Source organism: Lolium perenne, chromosome 3, assembly GCF_019359855.2.
Source record: "Lolium perenne isolate Kyuss_39 chromosome 3, Kyuss_2.0, whole genome shotgun sequence".
Lineage (NCBI taxonomy): Eukaryota > Viridiplantae > Streptophyta > Magnoliopsida > Poales > Poaceae > Lolium > Lolium perenne.
The window spans coordinates 90,707,704-90,713,703 of record NC_067246.2 but is presented as its reverse complement, the minus strand read 5'-3'; positions in this window follow the sequence as shown (position 1 = coordinate 90,713,703).

Sequence of the window (6,000 nt, the reverse complement as noted above, 5' to 3'; positions counted from 1 at the left end):
ACGATGGAGGTGGACAGGGTCTAAAGAATCATGTGAAATAATTTTTTAGTAGTACATCACCTCACGGAGAAACTGACGCCGTTAGCCACATGTCACTTTCTGGATGCGTGCTCACGTATACACCCGGTCACCACGCTTCTTTTGTCACTATGATACTCCAAGAAACGTGAGTTGTAGAACAATTTCATAACTCTCTTAGATGTTCGCTAAAAATCGTAATTCAAATATTTTCCACCATGATCCAATCATAGATAACTTTTCTATTACGATGATTTCCACTTCATGCTGAAATTTATTTGAATCCATTGAAATATTTTAAACTTCTTCCTTATCGAATAAATATATCCACATATTTATACTGCTGACCCACAAGTATAGGGGGTGTATCGTAGTACTTTCGATAAATAAGAGTGTCGAACCCAACGAGGAGCAGAAGGTGTTGACAAGAAGTTTCGATGAAGGATTCACTGTAAATGCTCACAGACAAGTTTTCAGGGGGTTTTGATATAGCAGATAAATAAAATACAAGTAAGTAAAATGCGGGAATAATAATTGCAGCAAGTGGCCCAATCCTTTTTAGCACAAAGGACAAGCCGGTTTATTTACTTATGATGACCAAACGTTCTTGAGGACACACGGGAATTTAGTCTAGTGCTTTCGCTTCATATAGTTGATTAATCTTCATTGTTTTGATAAGTGTTGTGTGGGTGAACCTATGCTAATGCACCGTCCTTCCTAGGACTAATACATACTTGTGATTAAACCCCTTGCAAGCATCCGCAAATACAAGAAAGTAATTAAGATAAATCTAACCACAACCTTAAACTCTGAGATCCTGTTATCCCTCATGCATCGATATACCAACGGGGGTTCAGGTTGTTGTCACTCCGGCAACCCCACAATTAGCAAACGAATACAATATGCATTCCCCTAGGCCCATAAAGGTGAAGTATCATGTAGTCGATGTTCACATGACACCACTAGAAGAATAACACCACAACTTAAATATCAAACCATTAAATATTACTCAACATAGCTCACTACTAACATTTAGACTTCACCCATGTCCTCAAGAACTAAACGAACTACTCACAAGACATCATATGGAACATGATCAGAGGTGATATGATGATGAATAACAATCTGAATATAAACCTTGATTCAATGGTTTCACTCAATAGCATCAATAACAAGGAGTAATCAACACCGGGAGAGTTTCCCCTATGAAATAATCAAGATTCAACCCTAGATGTTAAAGCGGAGAGGAGGTGCAGCGGTGGAGATGACGATGTCAGTGGTGGAGATAATGATGATGATCCCAATGAAGTCCAGCTCGATGACGGTGATGATGGCGATGATTTCCCCTTCGGGGAGGGAATTTCCTCGGCAGATTTCAGCCTACCGGAGAGCTCTTTTCTCTCTGGTGTTTTGCGCCCCGTGGAGGCGGCTATGACTCTCCTCGATGATCTGTCGCACCTTAGGGTTTTCGGTAGATGAAGTACGTGAAAGGGCGATGGCCGAGGGGGTCGTGGGCCCCCTCCCCACATGGCGGCGCGCCAGCCCTGGTGGCCGCGCCGGCCTCTGGGGAGGGCCCATGGCGGCCCTCCTCGGCCTCCCCTTTTGGCTGGCTCCGTCATCTAGAAAAATAGGAGCTTCGGTATATTTTCCGTCAATTGTTGATCTTCAGAAATATTGTATCCTGACGGTGCTTTTTCCTGCAGAATCCTGACTCCGGTGAGTAATTCTCCAATAATCATGAAACATGCAAAATAGGTGAAATAACATAAGTATCATCTCTAAATATGAAATATATCAATGAATAACAGTAAATTATGATATAAAATAGTGTTGCAAAATGGACGTATCAACTCCCCCCAAGCTTAGACCTCGCTTGTCCCCAAGCGAAACTGAACTCAGTAAACAAGACCACATGTTTATGGAGTGAAGAGTCGATAAATAAAATACGAACAAGAAGCATCACATTTATTAATTCACACAAGACATTCTAATAAACAACTTCCTCATATAACTCAACTTGAAACAAGTAAAGGGAAATCACAAATAAAGGTGCATAGGAAATCATAATTGGTGATGGCAAACTTCGTTCTTGGTCCAAGAACAATTAACAGGTTGTACTTATCTTTCGAGTAGAGCCTTTATATTAGAGCTTATATGGCAGATCTTACATGCTCAGTCATAACAATCTCCTCATAATCATTGATAACCTTCAAAGTCATATTCATTCAGATAAAATTTGTACTAAACAAGGAAGAATAAAAGACATGATTAATAGATCACAATATAAATGGTTGGATCACAACAACTTAATTGCTTGCTTGAGATCGAGGGAAATAGGTTTACTGGCTCAACATAAAAGTAAAAGATAGGCCCTTCGCAGAGGGAAGCAGGGATTAAATCATGTGCTAGAGCTTTTTAAGTTTTGAAATCATATAGAGGGCATAAAAATAAAGTTTTGAGAGGAGTTTGTTGTTGTCAACGAATGGTAGTGGGCACTCTAACCCCCTTGCCAAACAGACATTCAAAGAGCGGCTCCCATGAAGGATGTTATCTCTACCTGCAAGGTAGATCATCCCTCTTCTCTTTTGTTTACACATGTACTTTAGTTTTATTTATGGATGACACTCCTCCCAACCTTTGCTTTCACAAGCCATGGCTAACCGAATCCTCGGGTGCCTTCCAACATTTCACATACCATGGAGGAGTGTCTATTTGCAAAATTAAGTTGCTTACTGATGAATCAGGGCAAAACATGTGAAGAGAATTATCAATGAAAGTTAATTAATTGGGGCTGGGAACCCCGTTGCCAGCTCTTTTTGCAAAATTATTGGATACGCAGATGTGCCACTAGTCCATTGGTGAAAGTCTGCCCAACAAGATTGAAAGATAAAACACCACATACTTCCTCATGAGCTATAAAACATTGACACAAATAAGAGATAATAACTTTTTGAATTGTTTAAAGGTAGCACATGAAATATTTACTTAGAGTGGCGCAAAATACCACATAATAGGTAGTTATGGTGGACACACATGGCATGGGTTTGGTTTAAGGTTTTGGATGCACGAGAAGCATTCCCTCTCAGTACAGGTCTTTGGCTAGCAAGGTTGGTTAGCAAGCATAAGGGTTGAGGGAAAACAAAAAAATATACATGTGATAGAAACAATCATGCATCTTTCTTGTAAGCACAAACAATTTTAACTTCAGAATACTAAACTCATTAGCTAACAAGAAAGAAAGATAAAGAAATAATATATCTACATGTACTTCCCTCTTTTGTACTTAAGCCTCAAAGTATTGTTGCTGTTGACCAATGCTAAGTTTGCCAAAACCAAATAGATTTACTTGATGCTCCCAAAGTGATACCAATACTAACAACAAGATCAATCACATAACAGAAATTGCAAACTAAAATAAGGTGTGCAAAACGTAAATGATAAAACTTCTCATTAATATTCCATAATGATAACTCACACCAAGGGATACATAGATAACCAACTAAAAGAGAGATACTTCCACACTGCAACCATCTTAAATGATAACTTCCCTACTCATGATATGACACTACTTGATAGTAAAAAGGTAAAAGATAGTGATGATGTGATACCGCGGCACTCCCCCAAGCTTGGAACAAACCAAGGGGGCGCCAATACCAATGATGAATTACTCCTTCGGTGGTGATGGTGGAACGACCCTGATGGGAGTGAGGAATTGCTCTAGCATTCTGCGAAGTCGGTTGTTCTCCTCTTGAAGTATCTCCACTTCCCTTCTCAGAACAAGGTATTGATCACAAAACTCATCGGTAACCCGAAAAGCTTCCTCCACAACAGGGGAAGAGTTGAGGCTAGGAGCAGGTGGTAAAGGTCCCTGCAAGTTATGAGAAAAAGAACATCGAGTGTTAACCGATCCTACTAAGATTGGCTTACTCCCCACAGCTTGCCGCTCTCTTTTTATTGATGACATCTTCTTCACTTCCTCCTTGACACTCTCATCCATCTCTTTCTGTCTTGTCGCGACCCTTTCCTTTTCCACCCATCCAACGAAAGTTCCTTGATCTAGATCCTGGAGGAGCTCACGGTTGCGACACATTGCATAATCTTCTGAGGATGAACCTTGCGACGACATCTGAACACAAACAGGTCGAAACAAAACACGACGAGAAGACGATATACGGACCTCGGGGGATCCGGGGGATTATATAACAAAAAATTTCACGACAAAAGGAAACTACCAGGTCGAACCAGAGTGGAAGAGGGACTCCGAGGAGTGATACGCGTACAGCACGCGTCCGTTGGGAACCCCAAGTGGAAGGTGTGATGCGTACAGCAGCAAGTTTCCCTCAGTAAGAAACCAAGGTTTATCGAACCAGTAGGAGCCAAGAAGCACGTTCAAGGTTGATGGCGGCGAGATGTAGTGCGGCGCAACACCAGGGATTCCGGCGCCAACGTGGAACCTGCACAACACAACCAAAGTACTTTGCCCCAACGAAACAGTGAGGTTGTCAATCTCACCGGCTTGCTGTAACAAAGGATTAGATGTATAGTGTGGATGATGATTGTTTGCAGAAAATAGTAGAACAAGTATTGCAGTAGATTGTATTCGATGTAAAAGAATGGACCGGGGTCCACAGTTCACTAGAGGTGTCTCTCCCATAAGATAAATAGCATGTTGCGTGAACAAATTATAGTTGGGCAATTGACAAATAGAGAGGGCATGACAATGCACATACATGATATGATGAATATTGTGAGATTCAATTGGGCATTACGACAAAGTACATAGACCGCTATCCAACATGCATCTATGCCTAAAAAGTCCACTTTCAGGTTATCATCCGAACCCCTTCCGGTATTAAGTTGCAAGCAACAGACAATTGCATTAAGTATGGTGCGTAATGTAATCAATAACTATATCCTTGAACATAGCATCAATGTTTTATCCCTAGTGGCAACAGCACATCCACAACCTTAGAACTTTCTCACACCTTGTCCTGCATTTAATGGAGGCATGAACCCACTATCGAGCATAAATACTCCCTCTTGGAGTTACTAGCAAAAACTTGGCCAGAGCCTCTACTAACAACGGAGAGCATGCAAGATCATAAACAACACATAGGTAATAGATTGATAATCAACATAACATAGTATTCTCTATCCATCGGATCCCATCAAACACAACATATAACATTACAGATAGATGATCTTGATCATGTTAGGCAGCTCACAAGACCCGACAATGAAGCACATGAGGAGAAGACAACCATCTAGCTACTTCTATGGACCCATAGTCCAGGGGTGAACTACTCACGCATCAATCCGGAGGCGACCATGGCGGTGTAGAGTCCTCCGGGAGATGAATCCCCTCTCCGGCAGGGTGCCGGAGGCGATCTCCTGAATCCCCCGAGATGGGATTGGCGGCGGCGGCGTCTCAGTAAGGTTTTCCGTATCGTGGCTCTCGGTACTGGGGGTTTCGCGACGGAGGCTTTAAGTAGGCGGAAGGGCAACGCGGGGGGCCACACGAGGGCCCCACACGCCAGGGCCGCGCGGCCTAGGGCTGGGCCGCGCCGCCCCGTTGTGGCGGCGCCTCGTGGCCCCACTTCCTTCCCCCCTCGGTCTTCTGGAAGCTTCGTGCAAAAATAGGACCCTGGGCTTTGATTTCGTCCAATTCCGAGAATATTTCCTTACTAGGATTTCTGAAACGAAAAACAGCAGAAAACAGCAACTGGCTCTTCAGCATCTCGTTAATAGGTTAGTGCCGGAAAATGCATAATAATGACATATAATGTGTATAAAACATGTGAGTATCATCATAAAAGTAGCATGGAACATAAGAAATTATAGATACGTTTGAGACGTATCAAGCATCCCCAAGCTTAGTTCCTGCTCGCCCCGAGTAGGTAAACGATAACAAAGATAATTTCTTAGTGACAATGCTACCAACATAATCTTGATCAATACTATTGTAAGCACATGTAATGAATG